This window comes from Protopterus annectens, chromosome 10.part0 (assembly GCF_019279795.1).
Source record: "Protopterus annectens isolate FY-2018-M chromosome 10.part0, PAN1.0, whole genome shotgun sequence".
In the NCBI taxonomy this organism is placed as follows: domain Eukaryota; kingdom Metazoa; phylum Chordata; order Ceratodontiformes; family Protopteridae; genus Protopterus; species Protopterus annectens.
The window spans coordinates 869,017,759-869,043,003 of record NC_056744.1 but is presented as its reverse complement, the minus strand read 5'-3'; the positions used below and the strand labels follow the sequence as shown (position 1 = coordinate 869,043,003).

At 37.3% G+C, this 25,245-nt stretch overlaps 1 protein-coding gene across 5 annotated transcripts in view; it reads right to left on the bottom strand.

The window, feature by feature from the left end:
- BTBD8 (BTB domain containing 8) overlaps window positions 1–25,245 on the bottom strand; it is a 1,983,533-nt gene that overhangs the window by 595,725 nt on the left and 1,362,563 nt on the right. The window lies entirely within an intron of this gene.

The window sequence follows — 25,245 nt, the reverse complement described above, 5'->3', positions numbered from 1 at the left end:
CATGAGGCTGGCATTTCAGCTATAGCATTTTGGTTGGAACAATCTCAACTTTACACCACTGGATTTAATAATTTTGGATTTAATAATTTTTTTAATCAAAATGGTTGAATATGTATTAACTAAAAATATCTTTTTCTTTGAGGGTCAGATATATTGGCAAATAAGGGGTACAGCCATGGGGGTGTCTTTTGCCCCAATATATGTGGACCTCTTTATGGGTTTTTATTAGCAAATATATATATATATATATATATATATATATATATATATATATATATATATATATATATATATATGACACTTGTAACAACATGTTCTTGGCTGAATTGGACATTTGGAGGAAATATTTAGATGATTGTTGGATGGTGTGGCAGGGTGATTTGCTTTTGGCCCATGAATTTGTTAAATATTTGAACAATAATCCATGGGGCATTAATTTCACCTTGGATATGCAATATCAAGAGATCATTTTTCTGGATGTCATGATAACCCGACAAACTGATCATACTTTGGCCACAAGAGTGCATAGAAAGTTTCCACAGTACAACACTCTTTTGCATGCTTCTAGTAATCATCCCCGCCACATCATCAACAACATCCCCAAATCCCAATTTATACGTATTAAACGTATTTGCTCATCTACAAAATCCCATGCGGAATGTGAACAGGATTCTTTGTGACAGATTTATACATAGAGGATATAACAAACCTCACATTTATCAAGCTATCAATGAGGTCAAACACATGCCACGTTCACAGCTTTTACAATACAAACAGGAACGGGGGGCTTCCAATATTTCTAGAACCCAACCCATTAGATTTACGATGACTTTTGGGAGTAATTCATCTTGGTTCAGGGAAATTGTCAATAATCATTGGGGAATCTTGCGGCCACATGAGTTCTTGTCTGACATTCTACCTGAAAAATGTGCCTTTTCGTATCATAGGGGTCGGACGATCAACTCACATTTTACATATTATAAGAAACTTCATTCAACAACAACATCTATACAAATTTCTTTATTCGGTGACCCATTGATTGGTTCGTTCCCCTGTGGTCATTGCAGTGCATGTAGGCATATGGCCAAGAGTAAAGAATTCTCCAGTGCCAATACTTCACGGGTATTTCAGATCAGGGTTTTTGGCAATTGTAGTACAGACTGGGTGGTATATAGCCACCAGTACATGCTTTTCATTTTATGTAGATCAAACCTCTAGACCACTGAGATTTCGAATCAGTGAGCACCTTAGTGCAATTAGAACAAAAAAATTAACAAATGCTTTATATAAACATACTCCGACTCATAAAACAGCACAATTTCAATTTGTAATTATTGATAAGATTCAGATGCCAAGGATTTCTAAAGCAGGCTGGCATGATAAGCTAAATAAGATGGAATCCTTATGGATCACCAGGTTGGGTGCTTTGTTCAAACCTGGGTTAAATGAATGCTAAATGCTTATTAAATAGTTATTCATGCTGGCTATGAACTTTGCATTTGGTCTTCTTAAGTATAGCTTTATGTATGTGTTTTATGTGTATGTTTATATTGTTGCTTTGGCATTTTTACTATATATGATTCATTACCTTTTTTTCTGAGTTTCTATTTTTCATTTTACACAGGTGTATTTTTAATGGATTGGTTGTTAGTGTATACACCTTTAAATCTTGTAGTATTTAAGGAATACCAGGACGTACCATCTTCAAAAATTCTTTTCTCTGCACTGATGAAGGCCATTGTTTAGGCCGAAACCGGTTTGCTATGTTCTGTTTTAATATGCCACAATAAAAGAAGGTTTCTGCTTGCCTTTAACCTTGTGCTGGCTCGCTTTGTGTGTTTTGACTAGATGATTCATAGGCCTTATACAAAAGTAAGCTTAACTGGCAATGTGGTTGTCAGTCTCTTTCTGGTGACAGTCGTTAGTTCTGTCTCTGCAGAAGCTGATGAATGTGAAGCGACTCCAGACCCAACCGCATGAGTGAAGGCCAACATCCTGGCTGGAGAAGATGGACCCGGCAGCAAACCGGGCTTCAAAAGGGTCTTGGTAGAGACCTGCAATGGTTCTTTGGCTGGTGTCAGGGGCTATGAAGGTGCCTCACTGAGTTCAGCAACTTAAGTAAAAGGAAGGCGGGGTGGTTTCGGACCAGAGTTGTCTGCGGACCTAGCATTCGTAGGTTTTTAATTTTCCTTATCTTTCTTTTTCCTAGGTAATTCCACAACCTGACCGACCAACACCATATCGTGATGAGACAAAGAATCTCCGATGTGTCTAGCTACAATTTCAGCTCTACGTCTAATAGTTCTTGCATTAAACAGAGCACAGTACCCACATCCAGGGATGTCGTGGTCTGAGCCTAGGCAGGTGACACAGTGGGAATGAAAGTCTCAGTGTGGAATCTGTTTTCCACAACTGAGACAGTTATTGACTTTCTCTGACATTGGCTAAAAGCAAGAAAAGGTTCCTCAACTGTGTACTTAGCTTTAAATGTTTTCTCCCTCACTCTGGCAACGGCCGACCGATGCACTCACGAAACTGTTTCTGCTTTGGGCTCCACGGCAAGAAAGACTGATGTAATGACAACGGCTATCGCCGTTTTATAGCCCTGATGACCTGACATCAGTCCCTGCACCTAGACAGCCAACGCAGGAGGGAAATTCTTTAATATTTGGGTCGGCTGAGGGCTACCTAGCAGGTATAACCCACAAGTGATGACTGCAGCAGTGAAACACGAAGAACATCTTACCAAGATGGTGTAGCTCTGGAGGATATAGCAGCATCATATGCACACTATGATTTTTTTTTTACTTCAGAAGGAAGAAGGTGAGCCATTAACTTATGCATATTCTCTCAAGATAACAATAAAAACTAAGACATGAGCTTGAAAGTTTAAAATTCTGAAAGTTAAAGTACTATAACAATACATTTTCTTCCCTGACTTATCCACTACTTTCCCCATCCTTGTCAGGGGAGAATGGGGTTAGCAGTTGTAACCTGCTTGGCAGAAGCAGACTTGAATATAAAAATAACTACTGCATGTGCTTTAAGATCAGAAAACATGCACTTGTGTGTCTGGGGTACCTTGTACAACTTGTCCAACTTCCTGGGGACAGGATGCTGACCATCAGATAAGAAAGCAGCAGTGAGAAAAGTACTCTTGAAGGCTGGCAAGACAGGAGGGAAAACAGCAACTTTTGGCATTTCTAACTGCAACAAATTATAACACATGTTCTATGCCAAATGAACTATATTCTGGCACAACTAAAAAACCTCTTTCATCTCAGAGTCTGAAAAAGAAATCTCTTCAGAGGAGACATCTCATGAAATACTTTCCTCAGAATCAGTAGACTCTGATAGATAAGAATTTTGTTAAGTACATAATTCCCCTGCAAGGTTGGCTATTCTGAGTAAATTGCGTGTTAGAAAGGGAAAGAAATCTTCCATTTTTTGCCTGATGGAGGAAAGGGCAAATAAAAAGCTTTAAGAAGTTCCTTGTAAAATCCAACTAAGTACACCCTTTCCACAGAAACACAAACAACAACAGTTTTTTTTCATAAAGCACACACACTAACAGTAGGCTGATTCATATTAGCCACACTGGTTCCAGCTTCTACCCATCATACCCAGTCAAGTGAAGACCCTTCACCTGTCCCTTCCTTTCATATACATAAATCATGTCTCCTTTGACTGCCAAGGACATCTCTACAGCGGCCACCTTCCCCTGTTTTGGGTGGATAAAAAGCTACACCTAGAGAACTTGAGGAAAAGATGAGGGGGTTAGAGGAAGAACAAGTGGCCACAGCAAGGTCACCCACCAATGACAGAGACAGAATAGGAGCTGACCTGACACCTGAAAACTCCTTTGAAACTTTCTCCTTTTTGAGTATAGGAGTAAAAACAGATGTCTAAAGCTTTAGTATTTACATCACTACATACAGTGTACATAGCAGTGTAATAACTTAAGCGTTTTAATTAAACAAAATAATAGTTCACTGGCGTATATATAAACATAGATCTTCTACAAGGGGATAGCCAACAGACATTTTCATGGGACCCACTGAAGAGAACATTGAGTGTGGACCCCACTGAGGTGTGTGTGTCTTCTACAAGCACTGACTACACTAACTGGCCTCTTCTTCTTCATAGACCTTCCAATTGGAATTCTGATATATATGGGATTAAAGGCACATGTTCAAAACAGGCATTTTCTCAAAGGTAAAACACCATCAGGTAAATTTCTAATCTTGTCTCTCATTCTTTCTCATAAACTCTACATCCAACCCCAGAAATCAAGGGCTATATCAAGGAACTCTATGGCTGTTAACTGCTGTTAAACATTACTGTTAAAAAATTTTCTTAAGGCAGTGAGTTTAAACTATTCAGACTTAGGCAATCTCCTTTCCATGCAGCTACTCTCTTTGAAATAAAAAATTTTATTAAAACTTTAAAAAAAAAAACTTTATTAAATTATCACTTGTGAGCAAAAGGCAAACTATAACAACTATGCTAACATCAAACTACAAACAACATTAATCACATTATATACAGAGAGGATTTAAAGTGAGAAAATCAAAATAAATTCAGTTAGAACTCATTCTTTCACCTCATTCTTCCTCCAAATAATTTTTCCCAACAAGCACGATTATGTGTTCCACTTCTAATTTTTTACTTTTAAATGTCATTTGAATTAATCTATATTATGTTTTACATCGAAAGCCATGTTATGCAATTGCAGTCTTTACACACACTAGTTCCTAACTAAGAGTTCAGCACCCTAGTTCAAAAACAACAAACGCCAAACCTCAAGTAAAGGCACAGGGCTGTGCTCCCACACACTCTCCTAAATATGCCAGCTGCGACATTTTTTCATGGGACCCACTGAAGCAATGTCACTGCCTGAAGAGGAAAAGCAATTGACCTAAAAATCTTCTAACTTTCCACTTCCTTTTCAATTTTTCCAGGCTGTGCTAGAAGCGGCGGGGCACTCGCTCAAAGTTTCACATGTTTCACTTTATTTCTTAATGGCAACTTAAACAGGTACCACCATTAAACTTAACAAGGCCTTACTGTGTCTAGGAGCAAGTGATCGGGCCTGGGTCAGAATCAAGGGCTCTATCCTGCTATAGTAGAGTCTCAGTCTGAATTACAACATTTTAAGTCTGCCAACAGTTACACTTTTCCCCACCAAAGAACCAGTACACTTGCTTTCTACATGTCCAAAAAGACTTGCCATCATTTATTGGAAAAAAAAGAGATGGTATAAATGGTATATAAAAGGCAAATAAACATTTTTAAAAGTAAAAATCCTAAATCATTTAGAACATACTTACAAACATACTTATATACAGATACTTCTCTCCAATCCTCTTAATCTACCCTAATTGTAATTCTTCCTCATTCTCTTAGACCTATAGTTGTTGTGCAATATTTTTTTTCTGCTACTAAAATCCTTTATCTTTTAAACTTACTCATTTTTTTCTTTCTACAAACAACCGGGTCTATATTATATATCTGCAAGGGGCCAAACTGGAGCAATGAATGCTGACACATACTTACCTCCTCATTTTTTTGTAAGAGGTTTGGGATTCAAGGACAAACAGATCGGAACAAAGTAAAACAGCAACTGAAGGAGTGTTGGTTGGTGCATGCCCTGGTTAAATGCTGACTCAGCCACTTGGAGCAGTTGTAAATGGTTTAGTCACTGCCCAGGTTGCTTTATTGAAGAAGTGGCTCCATGTTGGCTGAATAGCTCCGGTAGATTTTTCCAATTGGTCCACTTATGTGTTGGCTGGCTGACCAGCTACATCTGGGTTTTCACTCTGCTGAAGCTGGTCTGCCATGTTATTAGCAGCCACCAGAATTAATGTTAGACAGGTTGCAACCACTAGGTGAGGTGACTTAATGAACCCCATAAGATTTGGTTCTTCCCTGTTTGTTGGATCAGAGTACTCTACTTGTTGATTAAAGTCACCTCTTGGACAGAAAAAAGAGTCCTGCCATCAATTACCCCCTCTGTTGTCACTGATGTCCTGCACTCACTTACCATCTAGGGCAGGAAAAATTATTCTTCATCCTTTTGTGGTTGGAAAGTACCTAAGCAAACATTTTGGTCAGCAATGGTGGTCTGACCGATCTGTATACAATTGTAGATATATATTGTGATAGAAGATTGGGGATGTCTAATCTGGCATGATATCTAGAAATGACCCTCTACATGACCCCTTCCTCTCCTATTGTGCAATATTTTATATTAGAACTGTGTGTAATTTTACTTCAAAAAGCAGCCATTTGACTACATTTGGGTAATGATGGAATTCCAATTTGCTGGGGAAAGTGAGACCCAGCACTAGCATAACAAAATCACTGCTCTTGGTTCAACCCCAGAGCTCTTTTGTAACAATTTTTTTTTTACTTGGCATGGGCTAAAAGTGTTGAGGCGGAGTCCTTGAGGGTCGATCCTTTGGTGCATCTCTAAGTGACTTCCCCCATTCGAATCAGAGGCAAAAGTACCACTGCAGTTGTTTGCCAGAAACTTGGTCTCAAGGTTGGTGCCAGGACTGCTGTGACATTAGGAAGCTTTTAGATTGAGACAATTGGTTGGGGCTGAAGAATACATCTATAAACGCCAGACTTCCATCACTTAAAGTTCAGAATGAAGATGTGTTAGCATCAAGCCCGGTTGTACCAGTATCTATCGAAAGCACACGACATGCTTCGTTGACAAGAACAGAATTTCAAAATAACTTGTTGAGGAACCCAAACTGTTGGCAAATATACCTCAGATTAAAATCCAGTTTTTAGTCTCCGGTCTCCTATCTGGGAGGCGATGACTCTCTTGTATAGGCCTCTCTCTATCAGGGCAGTTCTTTGATTAGCAGCTCTTAACTTCCTATTCCTTTCTAGATCCTTTTGGGGGGGACTGGGGATCAGAATCTGATTTTTTCTGGATAGGGAAGGGCTGGATGAAAAAGTTGCTGTTGTATAAGTTCTGGATATGATACGTGCACGTTTTGGAGCAAGAATAAGCCAATAGGCTCCCCTTTGAGACACAGGGCAAGCCCCACAGGAATTTGGAAAGGCATGGATCAGGAAACTGAGAATGAAAGGAAAATTCTGGAGACCCTGTCCTGGACATTGGGACCAGTCTTCCATTGTTGCCAGCCCCTGTTGTTTGTACCTCCATGTTTGAACTATTGTGAGAACCACTGGAAAGAACCTCCTTGAGCCACTTCTCCCTCTGACTCCTTAGTACACTCATCCTGGGGAGAAAAAAAATGTACAACAGATGTAGCGTCTTACCATCCTCCTCACACCTGGATAATGTCCCTCTTACTTTTATTAAAAAAGGGCTCTTCCATCAAGATGCATTTGATCCATCAATCAAAATGAAGACCTAATGCAGACACCAAAGGTGCAGCCTGGCATGTCTCCTTTTCTCCGCACGCCTGATCCGAGGCTCTGATGATCCTTCCTGACATGCACAATGATGCACATGGACTCCAGGGTGGCCAACTGAAACAGCAGGGCTCTTGGACTCTCCCCTTCTTAACCACTCCTCACAAGCCACCACTCCCAATTGTCGATCGAATCCTTTGAATTCTGGTGATTTGTGCCAGGGAATTCAAAGCCAGGAAATTCAAGGACCCAAAAGAAACAACTTGAAGAGTGTAAACTCTCCTCTGGCTGAAACTTGGCTTTTGGTTTATGGACTGATGGGATGACTCTATAGAAAAACGTTTCTCAGTGAGTTCCAGTCACTACAACCATAGCATCTAAACCTTTAGCCCACAATTGTTTGGTGCAGGTAAAATTTTGTTTGGTGTAGGTCTGATGGGATGGGGTTTAATGTCGTCAGAGTCCTTTCACTCCGCGAGAAATTCTAACTATGCCATCACAGGCAGGGCAGTCATCAAGCGGTAGACAGATGAAGAGATGAAAGCCTGCAGGTAAACTGATTCCTCTAAGGAAAGGTCTTGGACTTCTAGGCACCCTTCTGTTTCAAAACTTCTAGGATGTCTCCAAAGGAGACATCTTCAGGGGGTGTCCTTGGGGATCCTTCTCCATCATCAAAATCAGCGTCTTCTGTGAATGATTCCTGTGGGGAATCTAAGTGCTTCCTCTAGAGTCACTGAAAGAGACAAGGCTCTCTCTCCATTGCTTCGAAGGCTGCCCCCCCAGAAAAGGAGAGAGAGCCCAGAACAGAGGTAGACTGCCTCAGAAATGAGGTCACCCCCCCTACTCTGAAGAAACCACCAGAGTCAGAAACCAGAGACAAACTGAATTGTGCCAACACTCCAAGGTTCAGGGACAGCTCTAAAAAAACTGGAGTCAACTCCTGCTCTTCAGGACCGACTGGGCAGATATGGGGGTACGGGATAGTTCGACCCCACTGAAATGGCAAAGCAAGAAAAAATAAGCCACAGATATTATGACATAAAAAAAAAAAATGATATACTGCTCACGCATCCACATGGTTACTGAGAAAATGTCAAAGATTGCCTCAATAAAAAAAACAACAAAAAAAGGAAATCATGAGGATATATATCTGCTTTGCGAAATACAACCACGATCAAATAAAATTTTGGAGATGTGACAAAAGCACGTCCTATAACTGTAAAATGAATAAAAAATTGATTTCAATTAATTTTAAAGAAATTATTTATAGTAGATAATAGATTAGTTAACATAACTAATAACATAATAACACAACTGTAGATGGATTAGACTGTATTGTGTGTATGTTTGTCTTTATGCTCTGCAATCAAGTCAAGTCCTCTGCAGCACTACACACTATCAATGCTGCTGGAAATCAAGTGCATTTGCATTTACTCATACATCCATATCCACTTTCCTGTGGTTCTGTTGTGCTTTGATGGTAGACAGTGGGAAATGGTGAAAATTGCATGTTGCTGCTTGAGCTTTGGTGGTAGTATAAATGTTCAAGATGAAGAAGGCATATTAACCTGAATAAAAAAATGTATTTCATTTAATTCTAAAGAAAATATTTATAGTAGATAATAGATTAGTTAACATAACAATATAAAATAATAAAAAAAATATTTAATTGAAGGAAAACATATGTTTAAAGTAACAGTGGTCATAATATGTTAAAACATAACACTAGTTATATGTTAAAGATTTAAATGTTATATTTATACTAACCAATGTAATAATTACAAAAAAATATATTAAAAAATATATTTACAATGAAAAATGAACAGTGTTATTATTGAATAATGTTCATTGGTTCATAGATTAGTACTAACTAAACTAAGCTAACTGCCCTGCACCATTTAAGCCTAATAAGCCTAGCTTTGTGAGAAACACAAACCCTGACTGTTTGTTGTTGTAAGGCAAACACCTTAACCATTAGGCCACCCTCCCAACCCCTGAATTAATAACAATGATAAAGTATTTAAAAGAATATACTTGGGGTCAAATAGTCTGGGGTCAAACTGTCCACTAAAAAATTACATATATATATATATATATATAAATATATATATATATATATATATATATATACATATATATATATATATATATATATACAGATATACACACATATACAGGAAATTGTATAGAAATGTGTTGGGGTCGAACTGTCCGGGGTCAAATAGTCCTGCTTCCAGATATGGCCACTGAAGGTCTCTGGTTCTGAAATAACTGAAGAACTTGGGGTAGTGACCAGTTCCCAAGATAGAGAAATCTTTGGAACAGATACATTCAGTGCTGGACAACTTTGATGTTTAAACTCTTAAGCCTTGGAGGAATGGTTAGAGGGGTGAATGAAGGTTTGGTTCCTGGACCCATAAGGGTTGGAGCCAAAGGGAGTCCTGTAAAACCTCTCGCCCACAATATTTTATTCACCAGACTTTCCACAGCTAATTCTGTAAGGCTTTTGGTGGAACGGACTGATGATAGAGAGACAGATTTTGGTCTTTGAATAAATACTTCTGATAACTCACCTACAAATGGGTCGATAGATGGTGAGTAACTAGTCTTGGGTAAAAATTTCTATTGTCCAATAATTAAAGTCTGCACTGATGTAGTCTTTGCCAATGAAGAAAGAGAAGGTACATTATCCTGTGCCAAAGCCTTTGGCGTTGAGGGGTTTGTCATAATGGTGGTGATCGGTGCCGGCAATTTCTCCAGTACCAAAGGTTTTGAACTAGAGTCATTTGGTTCCAAGGAATTTTTTGGAACAGAGGATTCAATGTTTTCTAGATGTCAGTGCCAACAGAGAAGTTGGCACCGACAAAATCCTTTTTTTACCCTTCTCCAAAGTAGACAAAGAAGGGGAAGAAATACCCATCTTACTTTTGTCTACAGCAAATATGGCCTCATCAAAGGCAGAAGGCATCAAGCCTTTCAAAATCAATCAGTTTGTTTCTTCTTTCAACAAGAGCTCTATGGCTAAATCCATGACAAATACTGCAGTCCTCCTGTAAATGTACAGGACCCAAACAATATACATATAGGAGATGCAAGTTGGATAAGCGCATCTTACGGCCACACTTCTGGCATTTCTTAAAGCCAGAATGGGCCTTTGATTTCTCAGCCATGATAGAAAAAAAAATGACTGGAAGGCACACAGACAGCACTCTCATGAGAGGGAGATACAGAACACTCTCACAAATCAGAACTGGAAAGGAAAAGCTAAAGATAGGTTAGTGTTTTCATTTTTTTTTAAATAGTTCCTTCCCTCCTCTTGTCCTATCAACAATGATAGTTAAGAAGTACACGAATGTATATGGGAAAAAGACTATCAATGACAGCAGAGAAATACACTATAGTGTATGGAAAGGAATCAATGAACAGTAGATAAAGGGTAGAGGCACTGCGAAAGGTAATAAATAGTGAAAAGGGAGAGAAACTTGAAGAAATTGGATAAAATTACTTAAGGAAAATTAACTAAGCTTGAGAGCTCTGGTGAAAAAGTCTGTCCAAAAAAGTGGCAAACAAGATCTGAGGTAACTGGGAGAAAGGAACTGTGGGTAGAGGTGAAGATCGAAAGTTTTTAGTCAGCGCGAGCTGTAGTAACGGCAGAGTTGGTTACTATATCGGAACCAAACCCATATGTCAAGGATAAAATGAAAATGGACAACATCAGATTTATTTTCCTTTTTGTGTATACCTGTGAAAGTATCACTTTCCAAAATATGTTTAATGCAGGAATTATAAGTTATTTCCACCTATCATATACAATAGCTTTATTATATATCTATTCCCAGCTTTTGTGATGCATGCTCCCAGTGTTTGGCAGCTTGATCCTTTATACATTTTTTTATCAACATTGGAACCTATATCACATTTTACAAGACTTTATGTTTTATTAAAAGCTCTCAAACAAAAAAACAACCCCCAAACCTATTAACTTAATATATATACAGAAAACTACATATATCGTTAAATAATGAAGTTTAACCCTCCTAATAGGAAAAGCTGTCCCAAATAGCTGCAAACACAGACCTTAATTAACTTGAAGGGTTGGGGGTTGGCATAATTAAGATGTTTACCTCACAGACAAGAGCTACAGGGTTCGATTCTCACTGAAGGGATACTGTCTAGGCTAAAATGGTCCACAAGGGCAGCTAACCTACTAATCTATGAACACAGACTATCCATGCTAAGATGCAGGTTATTGTCTCTGCTTCTATTAACACTAATTGGTGACTTTTTTATCATTATGCCCCTCCCACAGGTGAAAAACAACTCAAATGATTTCAGAAAACATTGAAGAAACAAGTATTCTGGCTTTTTACTGCCATATAATCAACTTGTCTCCATGGAAACTTGAGAGAAAAAAATGTAGTCCTCAGCTACAGGCTTCTAAAGACAAGTTGAAACATTTATTGCTAAAGGAAAAGTTTTCATTATATGTAGTGCTCTTTTAATTACTTATTTCCACTTAAAATGTGTTATTAGATTAAGCCAGGGGTCTTAATCCAGACAGTCACCAATGCAAAAGTTAGAGAAAACATAAGATTAAGCCAGGGATCTTAATCCAGTCACTTATGCAAAAGTAAGAGAAAACATATTGGCTCTATTATATATAATTACCTGTGTACTTTTGTGACTCATCCCCCACCTCAAAAACCCAAGATCACAGCCTATTAATTTAAACATGCTTTTGTGAAGCCTTTCTCTTTTTGCATTGCTTACATTTAACACTAAAAAAGAAAAAGGCAGCTATTTACTTTAGTATCCATCACATTCAAGAAATAAAATGTTTTACTATAAAACATGAAATTTATATAATGAAATTTCGGTGTCCTTCCAAACATTAATGACACGAAGCAAAGTAAATGCCTTTTACTTCCCTACAAGTGTAACAAAATAAACAAAAGACCACTCCTTCCACTTTTTCTTATGCAGATGTATTTCACAAATTCAAGTGATGCTTTGCAGTCTCAAATTTATTCACTAACTTCCTTGTTGTTGGTCTTCTTCATGTTTATCTCCATCTCCCAAATCTAAACACCAGTTCAATTTCACGGTACTACTGATTCTTCTAGTCAATTTATGTGCTTCTCTCTCTCGAGCATATTCCTTTGGAACAATGGAAAATGTTTTTCTGGCAATGTCTCATCATGCGCATTATTATCAGCAGAAGGAGAAGCTGAGTCCCCTCTGCTTGCTTGCTCAATTTTTTGCTGGACAAACTTTTATATTTCATTCTTAGCCTGCTCTACACCAAAGTGACTTTGACCCTCCGGGAAAATATATTATGAAGGTAGCTGAATACACAGCAGCTTGAATCTCACACCTGTCTCGCAACATTTCCTGTTTGCTGGAATAAATGTGTTTCTTTGCCTGGTGTACAGTGAATAGTCATTTTCCACAAACACTCTGTCTCCACTTTTAATACATTGTACTTTTACCACAGCTTGGTAAGGATCAACTCTTTCCTCTGGAAGGTTTGAATCTTTACTAAAACAGGTCTTGGCTGCCTTCTCATGGCCAGGTTTGGAGAATACACTGGGTGTGACCTTTCTATTAACAGTCCCCGCTGTAGAATACCAGTCCAGTTGCTTATTTGTGCCTTCATAAAATTAAATTTCTTCCTTCTAGTTTATCTGGTAGAGCAGGAAATCTCAGCGTTTCCATATGTGCTTTGTCCTCTAATTCCACCTTTTTTTGAAACAGCTCTTCTTAAGCAGTCTCATACTCAGCCAGCCTTTTCCTTATTTCAGCCTTTGCAGAATTATCAGATATTCTGAATATCTGTTTAAAGTTTCTTTCACATTGTCATACCTTTCTTTATTTGAGTTGATATGTTCCTTCAGTATTTCATTTATTTTAAACAGTTTTGAGCACATTAAACTTATTTTCCTCTAGGTTATTTGGTAATGTTAGACTGCAAAGCATCAATTGCATTTGTGTTGCACCAAAGCTGAAGTATGAACTGCTTTTTGCTGAACAGCTATGGGATTCTTCTCAGTCTTTTCTCTTCACCTTTTCTACATTATGTCTTTTCAGGATCTCTTAGCTTCTTCATTACTGGCATCAAGGCACTGTATTTACTAGCCAGAAAAAGAAATGCAATAAAAGTGGCAGAGTTCCTGTCCCTTGCTTTTTATTTTCTTTTTTCACACTGTGAGATCTGAAGTTAAGCTGTTGCTCAATAGGCCCAGATGGCATAAACATGAGGAAATAGTTTATGGATGAAGATGCCGCACCCTATCTTTTATATTTACATAGCCAAGGGCAAGACAGTACCCATTTGTGTTGAACACATTGATTATACTACTTCTGAAAGAGTATCACCCTGTACCACTAGTCAATGTTGAGGTTAACATTTTAGCCAAATACATATGAGGTTCACTAAGGTTTGACTGAACCTGCTAAGCCTGCCCACATGGGTAATATTATAAGCAACATGTTTGAGAATTATCAAGCTGTTGCTGCAAGTCCTCTCTTTAGTAAGGGTAACCAAACAAGGACACCATGCATCTGATCTAAGTATACAGAAGTCCTCTGACACAGTAGACTGGAATTTACATTTACAGATCTACAGGCAATGTGATCGCCCAGAACAGCTGGGATGTGATGACCTCTAGTCCACTTAAAATATTTGTTGGTATAAGGCAGGGGTGTGTCTTACCACCTACATGTTGAATTTATCCCTGGTGAATCTACAGATGGTGATGAGAGGCAATGAAGATGTACTGTTTTGAATTGACTGCAGTGAAATGTATAGCATATATGGATCATATTTTACTTTTGCAGAATCATGTACAATTCTTAGGAGCAGGTATCTTTTTTATATCTATACAGTAAATTACAACAAACATTTTTATCTAATGTTTGATAATATTATTAGATGGTTTGTCCAGACGTTAACAGGATACACAGAAATGTGACTTTTCAAAAATATGTAAACTATACAGTAGCAATACAGTGCACTGAGTAGTAGTAGAGATACTTTAGACAGGTTCTTACAGGGCCTTAGGCTTATCAAAGTGGGGATAAATATCATTAAGACAAATATCCTTAGTAATAAGCTATTCTGTAGTTATGGTGACAGGTGCAGCACCTAGGCGGTTCATTTGATGGTTTCTAATTTTACATGTAGGGTAGCTAGGCTCAGAAATAGTTCTGATCTACTCATGCAGTCTAATGAATATGCTGCTATCAGGTTACAAGACTTGAGGCCATTACCAACCATATCCAATAGCTAACTTGTAGGAGCTATAGTAAGCTGGTGACCATTTGGGGATCAAGTTTCACTTGCTGCAAATGAGGAAAGACTATAAGACCGGGCCTAGATAACACATGCTTATGGATACCATACTACTAGTGCTTAATAAACTGCACCTTTTAAGCAGAAGTGAAGGTATGCCTTGAAAAGGATGGATGACAAATATTCTCAATATCAATTTCTAATAAACCATATGGTGATTAAGGTACACTGTTGTCCAGAATTGAAATATGGCTAAAATATATATATATATATATATATACACACATACTTGAAATTACTACATCAAGTTAAGACCAAATATACTCTACTGAATAACACCTCATTTGGTATCATTTAAATAATGCATGCATTAAGGACAGCGATGCTCAGATTTCACTTCCCTCGCCAATAATTCTTCAAATGATTAGTGGTCCAGCAAAACTGTCAATGTGTGCTAATGGGAAACCGACCGAGATACTCAGTAAAGAATGCCTTAAGTACAGGATGCAAGAATTGAGACTTTTGTCTACTCCAAGGCTCAAACTTTTGTTTGAAGCTCTGAGAAAATACTTATTACAACCCTTTGGGAACCAAACAATTTTTGCATGAGGTACAGTGATGGCCAAGCCAACTCTTTTTTTTCCCAAAGAATGTTTATTAATTGTATATTTAACAATAACTTGCAGAATATAACAGGCAAAGGATAAACTTGTATACAATAAAAATGCAACACTGCAGCAAGCAGCAGGGAACCATAAGAATATCAGAACAAATTTAGTGGAGGCTGGAAATTATTAAACTAAATTACATATCTATAAAGGTTATATGACTTTTTTAAGATTATCCAACAGTTCACTTGTTCAACTGTTTTTTTTTTAAGCTGGGTCCTTCAATGCCAACTCAAGAAAAGCCAAGACATCCAATACTTGTTTTATGCCCTTATAATGTGGTGGCAGATGTTTTCCATTCCTTCATGATGGATTTCTTTGACACTAGCACAACCACGTTTAACACATTTATAGCAGATGGCCTTAAAACAGTGAAACAAGAAAACACCAGGATAAGTGTTAGTAATACCTGACCAGGTCAGACAGAACACATGTGCTGTACAATTTTTATAAAACTGTGAAGAGGGCAGTTCAAAAATATATATCTAGTCACCTAACAATGCCAACTTAAATCAACTTTTTGATTCTACTACATATACTGTGCATTGTAGCCAACTTTGCTTGCGTATAAAAATACTTAAATTGACATTGCCATCCAAAATATTTAAAGTTATGAGGGGGGTTACATAGTAGGAAGTCCTAAGCAGGCTGTCCTATGTCACCTTGCTACTGTTTCTTTGCATTTCTCATACCCCCATATGTCTATACTTAGCTAGAAGAGCACTTCTACGATGAAGGATAATTTTACACAATGACTAATTATGCCTGTCATAGAATACTGCTGTCTTCTGGCTTTGGTTATCTAAGAAATCTAGAAAGGTGAATCTTCCTTTTTAACCATAAAAAAACTTGTTTTGTTTTAGTTGGTTAATTAATCTACAATAAAAGAACATGTTTGAAGTGGAACAGAATATTTGGTACTAAAGTCTCCCAAAGAGGTTACCCAAGAGGCTGTTAGCAACTGCTCCCCAAATTGTAGTTCTGATCAAGTTTTCAAGTCCTTATTCATAGTTATTAACCAAAGGTCTCCAAGCTACTCAAATGGCCTACTGGACTTGTATCCTAAAACCAGTTTAACGTCTGAGTCATGAATCACCAAGTTGTTTTTTCAATAAAAAATGCTGCTATTTTAGAGGTGGTCCTTTGCTTTGAGGGCTTCCTACATTTCAGTTGGTGAAAAACACCTAACGGCCACCAAACAGATACCTGATTATCTTACCCCAGACAGCTAGTTTTCTTTGATTTATTAATTCCCCAAACATTCTTATTCTAGCTGTAGAGGTATACATTTCTAAATCTAGGATACCTATTCCATCCATTGAAAAGAGAAGAGTAAAGCGCTGTTGACTTCCAGGCTTCACATCCACCCAAATGAAATCTCTTAAACAGTCATTTAGTTTACTCAGAAATTCCTGAGATGAGTAAAGAATCAAGGGTAATACATACCATTCATGAACCCTCCATATCATATCTAAGCAGAGATACTTCCACTTTTGATAACAGTTTTTAACTTTCTGCAGAATATAGATATACATGCTGTGACGACAGGAGGTACTGCCAGCCATGCCAGGAGAAAAAGGGCAGTGGATTTGTAACATATGCCAGCACAGCTAGCTGGAATTTTGTAAATAATGATATCATTCATATATCAAACTGATTTGTACAGATGCTAGTGCTGAAAAATGTATTTATGAGGTTTGCTTGTATTAAAACATATAAACAGTGTGCCCTGCTGAAAAGAAAATAAATGTACACGTATTATTGTAACTGTTTAAATGTATACATTGTAACAGCATAAACTGGAAGTAAAAAGGTTAATCTTAATCCATCTGACTTTGCAAAATATTCTTGAAATTAAATTACTTTATGGGTTAAGCTAAAAACATGTTATCCCACAATTTTGAATGGAGCCAGAGACGCAACGTCTGTGCTAGAAAATAGTTGGTACCGCCTGTAGGAAGAGTGAAATGGTTGTATGACTTCCAGTACCTGCACCACAACTGAGCAAAGCTCTGTGTATGGTAACACACAGGTGCTAAAACCCCGGTAGCGTCTAGTGATGGGGGATAGTGTAGGAAACCAAGCCAGATGACCAGATGTGTGTGAAGTCATTCTGTACAGAAATAACTTTTTAATATTAGAGAAAACTGAAGTTTCAGCAGCATTCTGTATTCTGTCTTGGATCTGACAACAAGGACCACTCACCCATCTTGCCTTGCTCTATTCAGTACGTGGGAAAAGTTATTTTAGTCAATCAGGAATAGATAGTGACACTGGCTACATACTGTTTTACTATAACTGTGTGAAACTTTCCATCAATGTTTTTTTTTAATATTCCCTGCTACTGAAACTCTGGTGTTTACTCTGAATAGATATTTAGTATTTTCTTGTTCTTTATTATTAAATATATTTAAACTTTTCACTGTGGCTGGTCCTTTTTTGAAAACATTAGAGTACTTGCACATATTTACTTAGTGATAACTCTAGCTACTCTGAAAGCTTTGCTGTTTGGTCAACATTACCATTTGTATTAACATTAATTTCACTCAGTATAATTGGGTACCCTTGCAAGAGCCCTAAAGTAGCTGGCAGGGGTTCTGGTGGCAGTGATAACTACCTTACAGTCTGGGCATAAGGGGGCATAGCAGGTGAATCTGTGCCAGCCTTTCACAGGGGTGTGTGTGTGTGTGTGCACGTGTGCAAATCAAATTTCAAAGTGTGTGTGTGTCAGCTGCTTGCAGCAAGGACACAAAGTGCTGGTTTCACAGAGAGGGTGTGGGAGGACTTAGCTTGGAACCCCAGCTAAGGACTCAACTCTAAGCTGTGCCAGTGGGGAGTCTTATTGGGGGTCTGGACAGATAAAGACAGGAACAAGCCCCTAGACTGTGTGTGTTCCGAGTGCTCTCAAAGAAAACTGTGCTTGATGCAGAGAGGTCTGCATCTGGTAATAGTGAGTGCAGCTATTTGTATTCCAAGTGAAAATCTCTCTACAGTGTCAGTGGTAAGGATTCAGGCTCCATAATTACTAGCCCTATGTGTGGACATCACAGATGCTTTCCAAAGAGGTCTGCAGGTTAGGTCTAAATTGTAGGCCTAAACAGACCCATCTGATCTTCAGATTCCAGTAAAGGGAATTTTCTATTAATTTCAGGAAAGTTTATCTTTATAGCCCTAATTTTTATTTGTATTAACGTTATGACCTGAATGATTAGCATACAGAGAAAGCTTATTAAATAAGCACAAATCTGCTTTAGGATTAAGCTAAAATGTCATATGCATACAGGGATAATTTGAAAGTTAGTCCCCTCATTTGCTTATCTCCCAATGTGGTCGAAGGCTGCAAGTATTACATAAAAATATGGCAGGATAATGGGCATCCCTGCCTTATTCCCCCTACATACAGCTATAAAGGGAGACTATAAGGAATTATTTTTTTTTTTAATTTGGGTGAGGAACTGTTATATAGCTGACCTAACAGATTAACAAGTTCAACATGAAATTCCATCAGGGTCATTATTTCCCAAATTCTTCTCTCACGCTATTGAAAGCTTTTTTTCATCAACCAAACCTACCAATAATAAATATCTATTTGCTGCATTCTCTCTCTGAATAATTAGGGCTGAATTTGCTAGATTATCAAAGGCTGTCACTGCCATGAATAAACCCAGTCTGGTCTGGAAGAAATAACCTGAGGTAAGATACTTGCCATCCTGTTTGCCATCAACAGCCATAAAGGTCTAATAATCATGGATTAGCACTGAAATAGGCTTGCAGAAAGATGGTCAAAGATCTCTGCCCAGCCTACTCACCACAACCATAATCACTTCTTTCTAAGAAAGAGGAGGAATGTCTGATTCTGGTACTTTAAATACTTTATGAAATACAGTTATAAATACTTCTTCATTCATCCCAATTGCACATTTCTAATGGGATACCACCATGTCAGAATTTTCCCTTTAGAAATATGTTTTAATTATCTTTTCTTTCAAAATGAGTAACAGGCAGCATCAATTTTTTCTGCATTTTCAAGGTGTAGTAGGGTTGGGGAAAATAAATATAAGTATATCACAAGCTCTCCATGAGGATATAGTGTCTCATTATCATGTGGATAGTAAACTAATTTCAACAAGTACGGATATCTAACCTGACAAATCTATTGTTCAATCAGCTGCCTATGAAGACAAATGGCCAAGTGTTTATTTGTGGGGGGGGGGGATTAAATCACCCCCCTTTAAGTGTCTTTTCTTCCTGTTCAGCCTTATGAAAGCTGACTGATTTTAACTTTAATTGCAACCATCTCTCTTTCCTTCACTAAGTCTCCCCTATAGCTAAGTTTTAGCTTTTTAAAATGTCCAACTGAAAGGCCTTGAGCTTAGTTTGAAATTAGGCTCTCCATCTATCTATAATTTATTTATTTACTTTTTTAAAAAAATGAGTTAAGGCAAGTTTGACCTGTTACCATGTTTCAATAATGGATGCGTGCAACACATTAAAAAAATATCTCATTTTAATGTTATAGAATGTCTGTAATTTTCCCCTAAAGATGTTCTTTACATACTAAATTTACTTTCCAGTGGCTAGAGAATACCTCTTCCATTATGGCAAACCTAAACTTCAAACAGGCATGACATGTAAGGATAATGGATGAAATGCTTAATGATCTAACAATATATTTACTGTGAGAAGGTAAAAATTATAAAATGGTAATAAAAGAACTTACTCTGGTTGTAGGATCTCACACAATGGCAATGGCCACAACAGGTTTGTGACATGTGATACTCTCAAAAAGTGATGTAATTTAACTAATTATTACTGGCACTATTTATAAATCAATATTGCATGACTAAGTTTAATTACCAGAACTATATTAATACCATTTTCTCCTTTTGGGCAAATATGAAGTTATGGTTAGGATACAGTGATAATCAATTGCTGTGTAAATCATGTATATATATATATATATATATATATATATATATATATATATATATATATATATATATACACACACACACACAGAAACACACATAATGAATCTACTTTGAAACGTCAAATTACCAGAATGCTGAACTGCATTTGACTGACACTAGAATACCGAATTTGCAAAACACTAAGTTCAAATAATCGAGTTGCACCTTTCCGAAAACTCATATTAACACTAAAGACAAAACGTTTAAATATGTTACTATCCCTTTAAATGTTTGCACTATGTAGTTAAGGAAAATGATGGATATTATGCTCAACGCTACAGGAACTGTAAAAACAAGTACACTGTGGCAAATAATTAAGGAAGTGTTTATTATTGAAAGGTACATTTATCCCTTACAAACAAGTGTTAAAATATAGAAACATTTGTGCTCTAACTATAAATGCATAGGGAAATGTAAAGATCAACAATTAGTATATCATTACTGAAAAATTAAGAAATGTGTAACTCAGTTCCTCAAAACATTGCTGGAGATGTACAAGCAGGCAGATTATCCACTGTATTGTCAATTAAAAGAGAAAGTTAAATTTAGAAATTCACCTTCTGTATTTTGTACTACAAACATCTGATTTGCACAAGTAGGATAACTGTTTTTCTTTTAAAATGTTGACTATTAAAGTTTGCTGGTAATAATACAGTAATTCGATGTTTTGAAATTCAGTATACAGCAGTTTCAGTATTTTGCAAATTCGGTTTTCTCTTGATCAACTGCAGTTCAGCATTCTAATTCTGGCAATTTGACATTTCAAAGCAGATGCATCTATATTCCTCAACCCCTTTTTCCATTTTGCACATGGGGTCGTGTGTGTGTGTGTGTGTGTGTGTGTGTGTGTGTGTGTGTGTGTGTGTGTGTGTGTGTGTGTAGGAACAACAATTCTGACTTTCAGTAGTTTTGTAAATGGCTTAATCACAACGCAACTCTGGAGAATGTATGCAATTTCAGAAATCTTTTGTCTTAAATTTAGGCATTTTCCCTATTTTATGAAAAGTTAATTTACTGGGTTTTTGGAGGCTATTGGACCCTGAATGCAGTTAGGAATTTTTTTGACATTTCTAAATGTGTGATACCTGTGCCAGCTCAGATGTATCTTTAATCCATATATATTTTTGGATTGCACTTCTGTCAATATGTTATGGTCTGAACTATAGTCAGTGGTTTATAATAAAGTAGTTATCATAGTCCACAGGAAAATGGAATCCTTTTTCTTTCCTTCATCAGCAGACTGCCTGACAGGTCACTTGGCAATAGTGGTTCTTACCTGCACTGCATTCCAGTGGAACCCCACCTCCATGGCTAACTGGTAGGACTTGTATGTACAGATAAAGTGAACAGTGTCTAGACTGATAAAGAAAGAGATTAAGTCTAGTATTAGCATACCCTATTCTAAGACAGATGCTCCCAGTTGTAGCAAAACTATTAAAAAATTTATAACAACTCCATAAGGAGAAAAGTATTGCAGGCTGTCTTACGACAAACATTTTATAGTCTCAATTTTTAGTAAACATTATTGAGTCAGATGATATCTGGCTTGTAATCAGTTTGATTCTCTGGACTATACCTTCTGATTTTCTTTCTTTCAATATTTCAAACCTACAGATTTAGTTGTATTGCTAGTGTACTGAGCTGTTAGAATACTTACTGTAACAATATATAGTGTTTCTCTTGTTGGTCTAAATAAACTTTGCAAACAACTGTGTATCACATGTGTATGCTCAGTTCTTAAAAGTTATTTCTTACATCGGGAATAAAATGTACAAACATTGGGTAGCTTTAATACACTGAAAATATTTACCATTCACAACCTAGACCTATAGCTACTAAATATCTTGCTTATGGTGGGTAATTAGCATGATGTAGGCACTGTGGATACTTCCCCTGTGAAGAGCATCACATTACAATCCCTTTCCCTTGATAACTATCCAATCCCTGATTAAATAAGTGGTCTCCAATGGTGAAACCCTAGGTGGAGGATGGGCTTTAATAATCAACTGTCCACAAACATGTCCTTTTAATACAAGGAACCACTGTTTACAAATTGGGAGAGATGAAAAGGAATGTATTTTGGCATGAAGGTAATTACAACTCTTTTGTGACCCTTGAGATAAGAACAGTAGTAGCCTTAAGAGTACCCAAGTTCCTCAAACAATACCTGCGTGTTCAATAACTGTAAGTTGAGTTGCCTGAAAAAAAATCACATACATCTATATATATATATATATATATATATATATATATATATATATATATATATATATAAAGAGAGAAGACCCTATATGTCTCTTGTCTAAATTAACTGTACCATTCGAGTTCCAAACAGATTTTCAAAAAAAACTGCCATGCTATAAAAACAAGAAGAAAATCATTTATGTGTATCCCAGAAAAAAGCATCTTGACTTTGTAATGATATTTAAATTCCAGTGCCAGGAAATATAACATTAATGAATAAAAATATGACAATTACCATATTTCAATCAGCCTCCTTGTGAAAGTATTCCAAATTCAGACACTTTCCATTAAGTGAAAATGTTATGTTTAAGTCTAGCCAAATAACTATTTACAGTAGAAGGGCAATAGGCAAATCTGGAAATGGTTTTAGAAGTGAATCTAAATCATTTTGAGTCTACCCTATTTAGTATTACATAGGGAAAACTTTAATGGCATTCTGTTCCTCTCCGCCCCCCAACTCTGGTTACAAAGTTGTTGTTGCTCGTCTTTCGGCTTTTCCCGGTTAGGGGTCACCACAGTGGAACTCCGGTCCGCTAATGATTGGCAGTAGATTTTCACGAACGCCGAGGTGCCAGCTCGACATTCAACCTTCAATGAAGGCATGCCCATTCATGCATGTCTTTCGAACGCCACCCAACCGCGGGGAGGACATGCAGACTCCATACAGAAGGCACTCCCCGCACTCCAGCCAAGAATCGAACAGGAGAACCTTTTGCTGTGAGGTAACAACGCTACCGCTGCACCACCGCGGCACAACTCTGCTTACAAAGTAAAAACATGAAAAGACCATTATTTATCTGTAACCTCCCTAACAACACTTTTGTGCTTAATCAATAAATTATAACCTATGCAAAGAAATACTACAAGAGTAAACAAGTATAAGGAAATTAATGAAATAGTATATTTCCAGTGTCAAGCCAAACAAAACAATGCAGAATTACATGTATAGAAGAATGTCGGTCACTTGTTTACTTGCAGTTGTTGGGCTGTAAAGGACAATAAATTAGTTGCTTTCTACATGTACATTAGTTGCTTCTTAAACATAGAAAATGGATCCTATGTGTCTCCTGGGTGAAAACAAGTAATTTTAATGTAGCCATTGTGTTCCCCTCAATGTCCCATGCTGTCAGAGCTGTTGCTGTAAATGAGTCTGAGCCAACATGAAATGGCACTTTTACTGTAGCCTGGTGTACTCTATTTTCCAGATATGTACCTTCCAGATCCTCATTGCTGGATAGAATTCTCTCTCTCCGCCAATATATCTAGAGAGAAGTCTTGTTCTATAAACACTCAATCCATTCAATGTGATCAGTTAATCAGGGTGCTCTAGCTGCACTAAGATTCTTTCCCTCACTGGATAATTAAGGACCCTGACAATATTAATCTAGTATCGCATTTTCTATACTGCAGAATGATAAACACCACATGACCATGTTCAGTTATAAGCTCATGCTTTGGAATGCCACACCATTCAGTTTGTTTTCTTTTAATAAAATCAGAGCAGCTGGAGCCATCAGATCTTTCTAGTAACCTGACAATACAAATATTCTTCTGTCTGCTCCTGTCCTACAAGTCCACTATTTTATTTTCTAGTAACTTCATTCTAGCTTCCACATCATGAAGTCTATGTTGCATGACTTGAATGTCTTGTTCCTGAGATTTTAACTGACTGGAGAGTGCTGACACTGCAGTTTCTACTTCTTTAACCTTGTTATCAGATATATATATTTTTTTTTGGAATTCAGACATTAAAGGAGTTGAAACGGCTATCAGCCTGTCCATTATTTGAGAAGGCGGCTTTTTCTGCACCAAGTCAATTACAGCCACATTGGTGCTAGTCACCAAATTGTCTTACAGACTTGTTAGGCAGTAAAAGAACATTTTTTTAAATTATTTTTTCGACTGGGGATGGATCCAGCTGCTTACCAGGTTGAATGTACATGAAGAATAGCTTTATCCCACAACTGGGAGACGACTCAAAGTGAGTTTAATCTTAGGAAGGGACAGGCACTCCATAACATAGTGGCTTACATGTCCCTGTGCCATTCAGAAGTTCCTGCCCAAGCTAATGTTGTACATATGCTATAGGACTGCACACTAATTCAAAGAAAGAACAAAAGAGTTAGATAAGGTAATTAATGATGGCATGAGTATTATAGCGTAATGACATATGAAAAGTATATGATACACAGAATTATGATTGGATCTCTGATCATAACCAATTTATTATGTGCTTGAGATATGTATGCTGAGAAAACCTCCTTCAGAGCGAAGGTTTAGAGGTGTATTTTGGCTACATGTGCTACCAGTTACATACGAAAAAAGTGTAGGCATGCCAAGTGCTTTACTGGCTTTCATAGCCTTGACCCACAGTGGAAGACCCAATCTTAACAGTGCTTAGGGGGTGCTTAAAAAGTACTTACCAAGACTGTTGTCTTCCCATTTTTGGAGACTAATCACAGCTCTCTAAACACTAGAAGTGTTTCTTCCAGTAGATGTACCTAAGAAGGATTGACAGTTTATATTACTGGCCTTAATTTCTGCTGGTTCTCAAGATTTAGAAATGCAAAGGTGCACCCTAACTGGATAATGATGCAAGGAGATGCATTTTAATTCTGCAGCTGTACAAGGATAGCTGAATCGTCCTGCAATATGCATGCAAGAAGAAGGAAATATG